The sequence below is a fragment of the Pongo abelii genome, chromosome 16 (genome assembly GCF_028885655.2).
Source record: "Pongo abelii isolate AG06213 chromosome 16, NHGRI_mPonAbe1-v2.0_pri, whole genome shotgun sequence".
NCBI classification, from domain to species: Eukaryota; Metazoa; Chordata; class Mammalia; order Primates; family Hominidae; genus Pongo; species Pongo abelii.
In genome coordinates, this window is record NC_072001.2 from 28,019,513 (window position 1) to 28,032,421 (window position 12,909).

The 12,909-nt window shown below is 58.0% G+C and overlaps 7 non-coding genes across 7 annotated transcripts; all 7 read right to left on the reverse strand.

Moving 5' to 3' along the window:
• Positions 1 to 1,264: 1,264 nt before the first annotated feature.
• On the reverse strand, positions 1,265 to 1,346 carry LOC112129183 (small nucleolar RNA SNORD115). The gene has a single exon (XR_002911602.2). It is a non-coding gene; the product is annotated as a small nucleolar RNA SNORD115 (small nucleolar RNA).
• A 1,851-nt stretch (positions 1,347 to 3,197) lies between these two features.
• Positions 3,198 to 3,279, reverse strand: LOC112129206 (small nucleolar RNA SNORD115). Its single transcript, XR_002911625.1, has one exon. It is a non-coding gene; the product is annotated as a small nucleolar RNA SNORD115 (small nucleolar RNA).
• A 1,802-nt stretch (positions 3,280 to 5,081) lies between these two features.
• Positions 5,082 to 5,163, reverse strand: LOC112129180 (small nucleolar RNA SNORD115). Its single transcript, XR_002911599.1, has one exon. It is a non-coding gene; the product is annotated as a small nucleolar RNA SNORD115 (small nucleolar RNA).
• A 1,243-nt stretch (positions 5,164 to 6,406) lies between these two features.
• On the reverse strand, positions 6,407 to 6,488 carry LOC112129176 (small nucleolar RNA SNORD115). Its single transcript, XR_002911595.2, has one exon. It is a non-coding gene; the product is annotated as a small nucleolar RNA SNORD115 (small nucleolar RNA).
• Positions 6,489 to 8,327: 1,839 nt separating this feature from the next.
• On the reverse strand, positions 8,328 to 8,409 carry LOC112129184 (small nucleolar RNA SNORD115). Its single transcript, XR_002911603.1, has one exon. It is a non-coding gene; the product is annotated as a small nucleolar RNA SNORD115 (small nucleolar RNA).
• Positions 8,410 to 10,212: 1,803 nt separating this feature from the next.
• Positions 10,213 to 10,294, reverse strand: LOC112129172 (small nucleolar RNA SNORD115). The gene has a single exon (XR_002911591.1). It is a non-coding gene; the product is annotated as a small nucleolar RNA SNORD115 (small nucleolar RNA).
• Positions 10,295 to 11,970: 1,676 nt separating this feature from the next.
• LOC112129179 (small nucleolar RNA SNORD115) lies at positions 11,971 to 12,052 on the reverse strand. Its single transcript, XR_002911598.1, has one exon. It is a non-coding gene; the product is annotated as a small nucleolar RNA SNORD115 (small nucleolar RNA).
• Positions 12,053 to 12,909: the final 857 nt, after the last annotated feature.

The following is a 12,909-nucleotide window of genomic DNA, read 5'->3' on the forward strand; positions in this document are numbered from 1 at the left end:
CCAACGAGGCTGGCCCGGATGCCAGGCACTGCTGCCAACCTGGCAGTTCCACAGCCTGCCCTTGTATGGGGAGGACACCCGCCCAGGCTCCCTCTCTAAGCACACACCAGAAATCACAGCCTGGGGCCCACGGCCACGTGCTTTCTCTGGTGGGTCCTCATCCACACCCCAGACCCCTGTCAAACACAGAGCTGGGCCACACTTGGCGAATCAGGAGCCACATGGTGCCCTCTCCTTTCTTTCAGCCCAAGACCCTGCCACCCTGGAGGTAACCCCATGGCTCAGGAGCAGCCTGGGCAACAAATTCCTGGAACAGGTCCCTCATGAGGGACCTTCCAACCTCGGGACGTGACCCTTCCCGCCACTGACCTCGAAGAAGGGGTGACCCCCAGCAGCAGGCGGGCTGCACCCTTAACCCAAAGCCCATGAGTCCCAGGGCCGGCCTGCAGCACCACGAAGCTCATCCTTGACCCAACCAGTTGAAGCTGAGCTGTCACCCACCAGGCTCAAGGAGGAGCTACTGGGGTGGCCCATTGCTCTACAGGGTCATTCGCATTCAGGGCCATGAGTGGGGCGCAATCCTTGAATCTCCACAGCCTGACCCCATGGGCCCGATCACCCACCCCTTTCTGGGGAGGGAGAGCCCGCGCGTGATCCCTGTGCCACCCTGGAGCCCCTGTTGTCCTGCTCATTTGTCCTGGGCAGTCTTCGAGGACAGACTCATGCACCGAGTGTCAGCTGGGAGCTGCCCTGTGTGAGAAACCCTTTCCAGACAGGACCACCATCATCCCTGCAAGGCTTCAGGGAAGGCGTCGTCTTGGGTCTGATTCCCCAGGAAGCCACCCTCCTGGAGGATGAACCCATCTCTTCAGGGTGGAAATTCAGGTCGACTCCCTGAGGGTACCCTCCTGCCTGAAGACTGATACTTGGTGACCCAACGCAGTCTGACTCATCACCCATGACGCCACCAGGATTCACTCACCTATGCTGGTCAATGCCAGGGGGTCTGCTGGACAGAAGAGCTCACTGAAAGACACAGGGGAGAATGGCGGCTCAGGGAGGAGACGCCAAAGTGCCCCACCCTTGGGTAACAGGAGCGCCGACACCAAGCCCACATAGTGAGCCTGGGCTGCCTCACGGAGGAGCGCAGAGACAGGGTTGGCCACCCTCCAGATGCCCTCAGAGCCTCCAGGTCTCTAGCCCAAAATACAGTGGTCCTGCTGGGTAATTCCCAGCATCCTCCTCCAAAATTCTCACCTAGGCTGGGCCTCAGCGTAATCCTATTGAGCATGATTTTTAAGTCATCACCTCTCTTCAGGACAATATAAGGTTCTCATCATCGACCCAACCCAGGGCAACCCCTCCCCACACAGGCATTACAGGAACCCAGATGGGCTCACCACAGCTCAGTGCAGAAGACCAGGGCACCAGGAGGGCCTGAGCTTCAGTGCACCAGGGGCTGGGCACCTGGCTGACGGACACTGGCCCGGGGCCAGGAGGCCCAAAGCAATTCTTCCTCGGGGCTCACCATCTGAGGGGACAGGTGGAAGATATGGGTCCAAACAGGGCCTCACCCCTCCATGCAGGGAAGCGTGCATGGGGTGCCGGCTCACCCATCCTCGCCCTCCATGGACCTATGTGATGGGATCCATGGGGAACACTGACTCATCACGAATGCGGGGGACCCTTGACCCTCCCCATCACCGAACCCTGGAAGGACAGGGCAGGTGGGTCAATGCACTCAGGCAAGAACCCCCGGGCTGCTCCTACGGTGGGCCACACCCTATGGCAGGCCCGGAGAGCACCTCCCCTGCCAACATCAGCTCCTCTGCATGACCCCAGAGCCGCACCAGGACCACTGGGCACCAGTCAGGGCCACCAACCAGCTCACGGCAAACCAAGGAGGCTGGTCTGGATGCCATGTGCCACTGCAGATCTGGCAGTCACATAGCCTGCCCCTGGGCATGGAATGCACCAATCTAGGTGACCTCTATAAGCTCACACAGGAAATCGCATCCTGGGTCCCTAGGGCCATGTGCCTTCTCTGGTGGGTCCCCATTCATGCACCACACACCTCCCAAACACAGAGCCAGGCCACACTCGGCCAATCAGGGGACACGTGATGCCCTCTCCTTTCCTTTGGCTGAAAAACATGCCACCTTGGAGATGACCCCATGTCTCAGAAGCAGCCTGGGTGGCAAATTGCCAGGAAAGGACCCTTGACATTGGGCCTTTCACAACACAATCCCACCCTTCTGGCCACTCCACTTCAGGGAGGGGTGACCTTTAGTGGGATGCAGGCTGCACCCTTGGCCTAAGGCCTACAATTCCCAGGGCCAGCCTGCAGCACCACCAGGTGAAGGCCAGAGCTCAGCCTTGACCCAAACCCACTGAGGCCACACCGCCCCCACCAGGCTCAAGGAGGCACCACTGGGATGGCCCATTGCTCCACAGGGTTGGTCCATTCTGGGCCATGGGTTGGGCCCGATCCTTGAATCTTCACAGCCTGACTCCATAAGCCCGATCACCCTCACCCTACCCCCCTAACAAGCCTCAGGGACCAAGAGCTCCTGCATAACACCCGTGGCTCTCGGAGATACTGTGGACCTCGTCATGTGGCCTGGGCAGTGCTCCAGGCCTGACTCATGCAATGAGTCTCAGCTAGGACATGCACTGCATTGGGCTGAAGGAACCCTTTCCTGCCTGGACCTCCATCATTTCTGCATGGCTTCAGAGAACACGTCCTTCTTAGGACAGATTTCCAAGGAAGCCGCCCTCCTGGAGAAACCACCTGTCCCTGGTGGTTCCAGATTGGGTCCCTGAGGAATCCCTCTTGGCCTGAAGGATGACCCTCAGTGATCCAAAGCTGCCTGGCTCATGGCCCATGACCCCAGCAGGATCCACTTACCTATCCTGCTCAAGGCCAGGGGCTCGCCTGGGCAGAAGAGTTCACTGAAAGACACAGGGAAGAACGGGGGCTCAGGAAGGAGCCTCCAACATGTGATGCCCCCGGGGAACTGGAGGGCTGACACCAAGCCTGCACAGGGAGCCTGGGCTGCCTCAAGGACGAGCACAGAGAGAGGGTTGGTCATCCCTGAGATGCCATTCAGGGCCTCCAGGTCTCCAGTCCAAAATACCGTGGCCCTGCTGGGGACCATGGGATCCCAGAGTCCTCTTCCAAAATTTTCACCTAGGCTGGTCCTCAGCGTAATCCTATTGAGCATGATTTTTAAGTCATCACCTCTCTTCAGGACAATATATGGTTCTCATCATCGACCCAACCCAGGGTGCCCCCCACCGCACACAGATGTGCTCACCACAGCTCAGTGCAGGCGACCAGGGCACCAGGAAGGACCTGAGCTTCAGTGCACCAAGGCTGGGCACCTGGATGACAACCACTGGCCTGGGGCCAGCAACCCAAAGGCAAATCTTCCTCCACAGACACCATCTGGGGGGACGGGAGGAGGACATGTGTCCAACCAGGGGCTCAGGCCTCCATACAGGGAAGGGGGTGGGGGGTGCCAGCTCACGCTTGTTCTCTCTCTATGGACCCACGTGATGAGATCCATGTGAAACACTGATGTGTCTCAGACGTGAGGGACCCTTTGCCCTCCCAGCCACTGAACCATGGAAGGACAGGGCCGGCAGGTTCCTGGGCTCAGGCAAGACGCCCGGGCTGTGCCCTACTGCAGGCCTCCCTTGCCCACACTGGCTCCCCTCACGACCCCGGGCAGCACCGGGACCCCTGGGCAGGGGTCAAGGACACCAACCAGCTCACAGCGAACCAAGGATGCTGGCCCGGACGTCATGTGCCACTGCCAACCTGGCAGCTGCACAGCCTGCCCTGTGCATGGAGGGCGAGCACCCAGGCCCCTTCCCAAGGTGCACTGGAAATTGCAGCTTAGGGTTCCAGGGCCATGAGCTTTCTCTGGTGGGTCCCAATCCATGCCCCACACAACACCTCCCACACACAGAGCGGGGCCACACTAAACCAATCAGGAAACATATGGTGTCTTCTCCTTTCCTTGGGCCCAGACCCCGCCACCCCGGAGATGACCTCATGGCTCAGAAGCAGCCTGGACTGCAAATTTCCAGGAAAGTTCCTTCCACAGGGGGCCTTCCTACCTCAGGAGGATACCCTTCCCACCACTCCCTCATAAGGAAGGGGGAATCCCCAGTGGGACACAGGCTGCACCCTTGGCCCAAAGCCCACGAGTCCCAGGACTGGACTGCACCACCATCAGGCACTGGCCGGAGCTAGTTTTGACCCAACCTCAGAGAAACAGCGCCGCCCACCACATGGCTCAAAGAGGTGCCACTGGGATGGCCCATTGCTTAATAGGGTCGGTCCCATTGAGGGACATGGGTTTGGTGCGATCCTTGTAACTCCATGGCCCGACCCAACGGGCCAAATTGCCCACTCTTCTCCAGAGTTGGAGAGCCCCTGTGAGATGCCCTTGGTGCCCCAGAGCCCTTGTGGCCCCCGTCATGTGGCCTGGCCATCCTAGAGGCCTGACCTGAGCACCAAGTGTGAGCTGAGCACTGCCCAGCTCCACTGTCCTGCATAGAGCTGAGGAAACCCTTTCCTGCCTGGACCACCACCACCCCTGCAGGGCTTCAGAGAAGGCCTCCTCCTTGTGTCCGATTCCAAAGGAAGCTGCCCTCCTGGAGAACACATCCCCAGTCGGGATTCAGATCAGCTCCTGAGGAAACCCACGTGGCCCAAGGGCTGACCCTCGGGGACCCCACGCAGCTTGGCTCATGGCCCATGACACCAGCAGTATCCACTCACCTATGCCAGTCAATCCTAGGGGGTCTGCTGGGGGGGGAAGAGCTCACGAAAGACACAGAGGAGAATGCGACTCAGGAAGGAGCCAACGTGTCTCACCCCCGGGGAAGCGGAGTGTGGACACCAAGCCCATACAGGAAGCCTGGTGTGCCTAATGGAGGAGCACAGACAGGGTTGGGTACCCCTCCATGATATGCCCTTCAGGGCCCTGAGGTCTCCATCCTAAAATACAGTGGTCCTGCCGGGGACCTTGTGATTCCCAGCATCCTCTTTCAAAATTCTCACCTAAGTTGGGCCTCAGCGTAATCCTATTAAGCATGATTTTTAAGTCATCACCTCTCTTCAGGACAATATAAGGTTCTCATCATCGACCCAACCCAGGACACCCCCGTCCCCACTCACACATCCAGAGGGACCTGGATGGGCTCAGCACACCTCAGTGCAGGAGACCAGGATGACAGCAAGGACCTGAGCTTTAGCGCACGGGAGGCTGAGCACGTGGCTGACAGACACTGGTCCGGGGCCAAAGGGCCCAATGCAATTCTTCCTCTGTGCTCACCATCTGGAGGGACAGGGGAAAGGTGTCCAAACAGGGCCTTAAGATTCCATGCAGGAAAGGGGGGAGGGGCTGCTGGCTACACATGCTGTACGTCCATGGACTCATGTGATGGGATCCATGTGAAATGGGGACAGTTATGGACCCGGGGAACCCTTGTACCTCCCCACCATCAAACCCTGGAAGGACAGGACAGGCGAGTAACTAGGCTCAGGCAAGATGCCCAGGCTGTGCCCTACCGCAGGCCCCTGGAGCACCTCCACTGTCCAAGCCAGCTTCCCTGCACTTCCTGGGCTGCATTGTGACCCCTGGGTAGGAGCCAGGGCCACCAACCAGCTCAGGCCAACCAAGGAGGCTTGCTCTGAAGCTAGGCGCTACTGCAGACCTGGCAGACGCACAGCCTGCCCCTGTGTGGCGAGGGTGCCCAGAATCCCTCTCCAAGCACGCACCAAAAATCACAGCCTGAGAACACCCTCATCTGGCTTGGGCAGTCCTCAAGGCCAGACCCTAGCACCAAGTCTCAGCTGGGAGCTGACCTACATGGGACTAATGGAACCCTTTCCTGCCTGGACCAATGTCACTCCAACAGCGCTTCAGGGAAGGTGTCCTCCTTGGGCCAGATTCCCAAGGAGGCGGCCCTCCTGGAGAACCAATCCCTCACCAGTGGGGATTCAGGTTGTCTCCCTGAGGAATCCCTCCTGTCCTGAAAGCTGACCCTCAGTGACCCCAAGTGGCCTGGTCCATGGCCCATGACCCCAGCAGTATCCACTCACCTGTGCCGCTCAAGGCCAGGGGTCCTCCTGGGTGAAAGAGTTCACTGAAAGACACAAGGGGAGAACAGGGGCTCAGGGATGAGCCACCCACATGCACCACCCAGGGGAATCTGAGCACCGACACGAAGCTCGCACAGGGAGCCTGGACTGCCTCATGGAGGAACGTAGAGACAGGTTTGGGCCCCCTCCAGATGCCCTTCAAGGACCCAGGTCTCCAGCTCAAAATATAGTGGCCCTGTCAGGGACCTAGGTATCCCAGCGTCCTCTTCCAAAATTCTCACCTAGACTGGGCCTCAGCGTAATCCTATTGAACATGATTTTTAAGTCATCACCTCTCTTCAGAACAATATAAGGTTCTCATCATCGACCCAACCCAGGGAACCCCCCTCCCTGCTTAGGCATCCAGTGGCACCCGGATGGGCTCACCCAAGCTCAATGCAGGAGACCAGAGCAACAGGAAGGGCCCGAGCTTCAGTGCAACAGGGGCTAGGCACCTGGCTGATGGCCACTGGCCCGGGGACAGTGGGCCCAATGCAAGTCCTCCTCTGGGGTCACCATCTTGAGGAACAGGAAAAGGACAGGTGCCAAACACAACCTCACCCCTCCACGCCGGCAGAAGGTGTGGTGTGCCAGCTCAGGGATGCTCGCCTTCCATGGACCCATGTGATGAGATCCATGTGGAATACTGGCCCATCACAGACGTGGGGCACCTGATGCTCTCTCCACCACTGAACCCTGAAAGGACAGCACAGGCAGGTCACTGGGCTCAGGCTAGAAGCCAGGGCTGCTCCCTACTGCAGACCACACGAGCACCTCCACTACACATGCCAGCTCCCCTGCATGACACCAGGGTCACCCCAGGACTACTGGGCACAGGCCAGGGCCAGCAACCAGTTCATGGTCAACCAAGGAGGCTGGCCCATATGCCTCATGCTGCTGCAGAGCTGGCAGTCACATAGCCAGTCCCTGTGCATGGTGGGCACCCACCCATGTGCTGTATCCAAGCACATACTGGAAATCACAACCTGGGGCCCCAGGGCCACGTGCTTTCTCTGTTGAGTCTCCATCCATGCCCCTCACACCCCACAAACACACAGCCTGGCCACACTCGGCTAATTGGGGGGCACAGTGTCTTCTCCTTTCTTCGGGCCCAAGACCCCACCACACTGGTGGTGACTCCATGGCTCAGAAGCAGCAAGGGCAGCAAATTTCCAGGAGCAGACCCTCAATAGCGGGCCTTCCCACTTCAGGAGGCCACCCTTCCCAACACTCGCCCATGAGGAAGGGATAACTTCCAGCCACAGGAAAGGGGTGACTTTCAGTGGGACACGGGCTGCCCCCTTGGCCCAAAGCTCACGAGTCCAAGGGCTGGACTGCAGCACCACCAGGCACCAGCCAGAGCTCAGCCTTGACCTAAACCCAGTGAAAGAGCACCGCCCCACTTCAGGCTTGAAGAGGCCCATGGGATGGCCCATTTCTCAACAGGGTGGGTCCCTGTCAGGGCCATGTGTCAGCTGCGAACCTTGAATCTCAACAGCTCAACTCCATGGGCCCGATCACCCACCTTTCTCCACGGACAGACAGTGCCTGTGTGACCCCATGGTACCCAGGAGCCCCTGTGGTGCCCCTCATACGGCCAGGGCAGTCCGTAAGTCCAGACGCAAGCCACGAGTCTCAGCTGGGAGCTGCCCTGGGTGGAACTGAAGGAACCCTTTCCTGCCTGGACCACCGTCACCCCTGCAGGGCTTCAGGGAAGGCGTCCTCCATGGTTCTTGTTTCTCAGGAAGTCGCCCTCCTGGAGAACCCATCTCTTCCCAGTGGGGATTCAGGTTGGCTCCCTGAGGAAACCCTTCTTTCCCGAAGGCTGACCCTTGGCGACCCCACGCGGCCTGGCTCATGGCCCATGACGCCAGCCACTCACCTATGCCAGTCAATGCCAGGGGTCCTCCACGTGGAAGAGCTCACTGAAAGACACAAGGGGAGAACGGGGCTCAGAAAGGAGCTTCCAATGTGCCTCAACCCCGGGGAACTGGAGGGCCAACACCAAGCCTGCACAGGGAGCCTGGGCTGCCTCAAGGAGGAGCACAGAGACAGGCTTGGGCACCCCCAAGATGCCCTTCAGGGCCTCTAGGTCTCCAGCCAAAAATACAGGGGCCCTCCTGGGGACCTTGGGATCCCAGCATCCTCTTCCAAAACTCTCACCTAGACTGGGCCTCAGCGTAATCCTATTGAGCATGATTTTTAAGTTATCACCTCTCTTCAGGACAATATAAGGTTCTCATCATCGACCCAACCCAGGGCACCCCTCTCCCCACACATGCATCCAGCAGGATATGGATGTGCTCACCACAGCTCAATGCAGGAGACCAGGGTGCCAGGAAGGGCCTGATCTTCAGTGCTCCAGGGGCTGGGCACCTGGCTGACAGACGATGACCCGGGGCCATTGGGCCCAGCACAAGTCTTCCTCCGGGCTCAACATCTGGGGAAACAGGAGTAGGATAGGTGTGCTAACACAACCTCACCCCTCCATGGAGGCAGAAGGTGGGGTGTGTCAGCCCAGGGATGCTCATTCTCCATGGATCCATGTGATGGGATGCATGCAGAACAGTGGCCCGTCACGGACACAGGGCAACCAATGCTCTCTCAGCCACTGAACCCTGGAAGGACAGGGCAGGCGGGTCACTGGGCTTGGTCAAGAAGCCCCGACTGTGTCCTACTGCAGGTCCCATGAGCACCTCCACTGCCCATGCCGGCTCCCCCACACGACCCCAGGGTCATACCAGATCTACTGGGCACAGGCAAGCGCCACCATTCAGTTCACGGCCCACCAAGGAGGCTGGACCAGATGCCAGATGCCACTGCAGACTTGCAAGTCACATAGCCTATCCCTGTGCACTGTGGGCACCCACACAGGTGCCCTATCCCAGCATGTACTAGAAATTGCAACCTTGGGTCCCTGGGTCACATGCTTTCTCTGGTGGGTCTCCATCCATGCCCCACACACCTCCTAAACACAGAGCAGGGCCACACTCGACTAATCAGGGGACACATGGTGACTTCTCCTTTCCTTGGGCCCAAGACCCGCTACCCTGGAGGTGACCCCACGGCTCAGAAGCAGCATGGGCAGCATATTCCAGGGACAAGACCCTCGACAGGCCTTCCACCTCAGGAGGTCACCCTTCCTGACACTTGCCAATGGGGAAGGGGTGACTTCCAGCCACAGGGAAGGGGAGATATCCAGTAGGACGTGGGCTGACCCCTTGGCATAAAGCTAACGAGTCCATGACAGGACTATAGCACACCAGGCACTGGCCAGAGCTCAGCCTTGACCCAAACCTAGGGCAACAGCACCACCCCCTTCAGGCTCAAAGAGGTGCCCTGGGATGGCACATTGCTCAACAGGTCGGTCCCATTCTGGGCAATAATTCGTGTGCGATTCCTGAATCTCTGCAGCTCGAATCCATGGGTTCTATGCCCACCTTTCTCCAGGGATGGAGAGATCCTGTGTAACCCCACTGCATCCCGAAGCCCCTGTTGCCCCCCTCATGTGGCCTGGTCAGTCCTCCAGGCCAGACCAATGCACTGAGACTCAGCTGGGAGCTGCCCTGCATGAGACTGAAGGAACCCTTTCCTGCCTGGACCACCATCATCCCTGCAGGGCTGCAGGGAAGGTATCCTCCTTGGGTCTGATTCCCAAAAAAACAGCCCTCTTGGAGGACCAATCCATCCCTCCATGGTGTGGATTCAGGTTGGCTGCCTGTGGAAACCCTCCTGTCTCAAAGGCTGACCCTTGGTGACCCCATGCTGCTGATGACCCATGACCCCAGCAGGACCACTCACCTATGCCGGTCAATGCCTGGGGGCCCCACCTAGGTGAACGAGCTCACTGAAAGACACAAGGGAGAATGGGGGCTCAGGGAACCGGAGCCCAAGCCTGCACAGGGAACCTGGGCTGCCTCACAGAGGAGCCCAGAGACAGGGTTGGGCCCCCCGGAGATGCCGTTCAGATCCTCAAGGTCTCCTGCCTAAAATACAGTGGCCTTGCCGGGGAACTCGGGATCCCAGCATCCTCTTCCAAAATTCTCACCTAGGCTGGGCCTCAGCGTAATCCTATTGAGCATGATTTTTAAGTCATCACCTTTCTTCAGGACAATATAAGGTTCTCATCATTGACCCAACCCAGTGCATCCCCCTCCCCGCACATGTATCCAGAGGAACCCAGATGTGCTCACCACAGCTCAGTGCAGGAGACCAGGATGCCAGGAAGGGCCTGAGCTTCAGCTCACCAGGGGTTGAGCACATGGCTGAGAGACACTGGCCTGGGGCCAGCGCACCCAATGCACGTCTTCCTCTGGGGTCACCATCTGGAGGGGTTGGGGACAGGTATAGAAACACGACCTCATGCCTCCATGCAGGAAAGTGGGCAGGGGGTGCTGGCTCACACATGCTCTCCCTCTAAGGACTCAAGAGATGGGATCCATGTAAACAGTGATGGTCATGAACGTGGGGAACCCTTGGCCCTCCTTACCACAGCTCCCCCGCATGACTGTGTGCCACAACGGGACCACTGGGCAGGGCCAGGACCACCAACCAGCTCACAGCAAACCAAGTAGGCTGACCTGAATGCCATGTGCCACTGCAGACCCCCTCTACAAGCTCACACCAGAAATCAAATCCTGGAGCCCCAGGGCCACAAGCTTTCTCTGATGGGTCCCCATTCATGCACCGCACACCTCCAAACACAGAGCCGGGCCATGCTCAGTCAATCAGGAGACACATGATGTCCTCCCCTTTCCTTCGGCTCAAGACCCCGCCACCCCGGAGGTGACCCCATGGCTTAGAAGTGGCCTGGGCAGCAAATTGCCAGGACAGGACCCTTGACAGTGGGACTTCCACCACAGGATGCCATCCTTCTGGCCGCTCCACTTCGGGGAGGGGTGACCTTTAGTGGGACACAGACTGCACCCTTGGCCCAAAGCCCAAATTCCCAGGGCCAGCCTGCAGCACCACCAGGTGAAGGCCAGAGCTCAGGCTTGACCCAACCCCACTAAGGCCACACCGCCCCCACGAGGCTCAAGGAGGCACCACTGGGATGGCCCATTGCTCCACAGGTTCGATCCCTGCTGGGCCATGGGTTGGGCCCGATCCTTGAATCTTCACGGCCTGACTCCATAAGTCCAATCACCCACACCCTGCCCGTCTGCAAGCCTCGGGGACAGAGAGCACCCTCATAACACCTGTGGTCCCCGGAGACCCTGTGGACCCCCTCATGTGGCCTGGGAAGTCCTCCAGGCCTGACTTGTGCACTGAGTCTCAGCTAGGATGTGCACTGCGTTGAGTTGAAAGAACCCTTTCCTGCTTGGACCTCCATCATCTCTGCATGGCTTCAGGGAAGGCATCCTTCTTGGGACCGATTTCCAAGGAAGCTGTCCTCCTGGAGAAACCATCCATCCCCGGTGGGTTTCAGATGGGCTCCCTGAGGAATCCCCCGTGGCCTGAAGGGTGACTCTCAGTGACCCAAAGCAACCTGGCTCATGGTCCATGACCCCAGCAGGATCCACTTACCTATCCCACTTAAGGCCGGGGTCCCCCTGGGCAGAAGAGCTCGCTGAAAGACACAGGGGAGAATGGGGGCTCAGGAAGGAGCCTCCAATGTGCCTCAACCCCGGGGAACTGGAGGGCCGACACCAAGCCCACAAGGGAGCCTGGGCTGCCTCAAGGAGGAACACAGAGATAGGGTCGGGCACCCCTAAGATGCACTTCAGGGCCTCCAGGTCTCCAGCCCAAAATACAGCGGCCCTCCCAGAGACCTTGGGATCTCAGCATCCTCTTCCAAAATTCTCACCTAGGCTGGGCCTCAGCATAATCCTATTGAGCATGATTTTTAAGTCATCACCTCTCTTCAGGACAATATAAGGTTCTCATCATTGACCCAACCCAGGGCACCCCCCCTCCCTACACATGCATCCAGCAGGACCTAGATGGGCTCACCAAAGCTCAGTGCAAGAGACCAGTGTTGTGGGAAGTCAGGGACCCCGAACGGAGGGACCTGCTGAAGCCATGGCAGAAGAACACAAAGTGTGAAGATTTCATGGACATTTATCACTTCCCAAATCAATACTCTTATTATTTCCTATGCCTGTCTTTACTTTAATCTCTTACTCCCGTCATCTTCGTAAGCTGAGGATGTCACCTCAGGACCCTGTGATGATTGTGTTAACTGCACAAATTGTTCGTAAAACACGTGTGTTTAAACAATATGAAATCTGGGCACCTTGAAAAAAGAACAGGATAACAGTGATGTTCAGGGAACAAGGGAGATAACCATCAGGTCTGACTGCCTGAGAGCCGGGTGAACAGAGCCATATTTCTCTTCTTACAAAAGCGAATAGGAGAAATATTGCTGAATTATTTTTCTCAGCAAGGAACAGCCCTGAGAAAGAGAATGCGTTCCTAGGGGCGGTCTCTAAAATGACCGCTCTGGGAATGTCTGTCTTATACAGTTGCAGATAAGGGAAGAAATAAGCCCCGGTCTCCCATAGGGCTCCTAGGCCTATTAGGACGAGGAAATTCCTGCCTAATAAATTTTGGTCAGACCGCTTGTCTGCTCTCAAACCCTGTCTCCTGATAAGATGTTATCAATGACAATGCGTGCCCGAAACTTCATTAGCAATTTTAATTTGGCCTCAGTGCTCTGTCCCCATTTGCCTTGTGATATTTTATTGCCTTGTAAAGCATGTGATTTCTGTGACCTACACCCTATTTGTACACTCCCTCCCCTTTGAAAATCA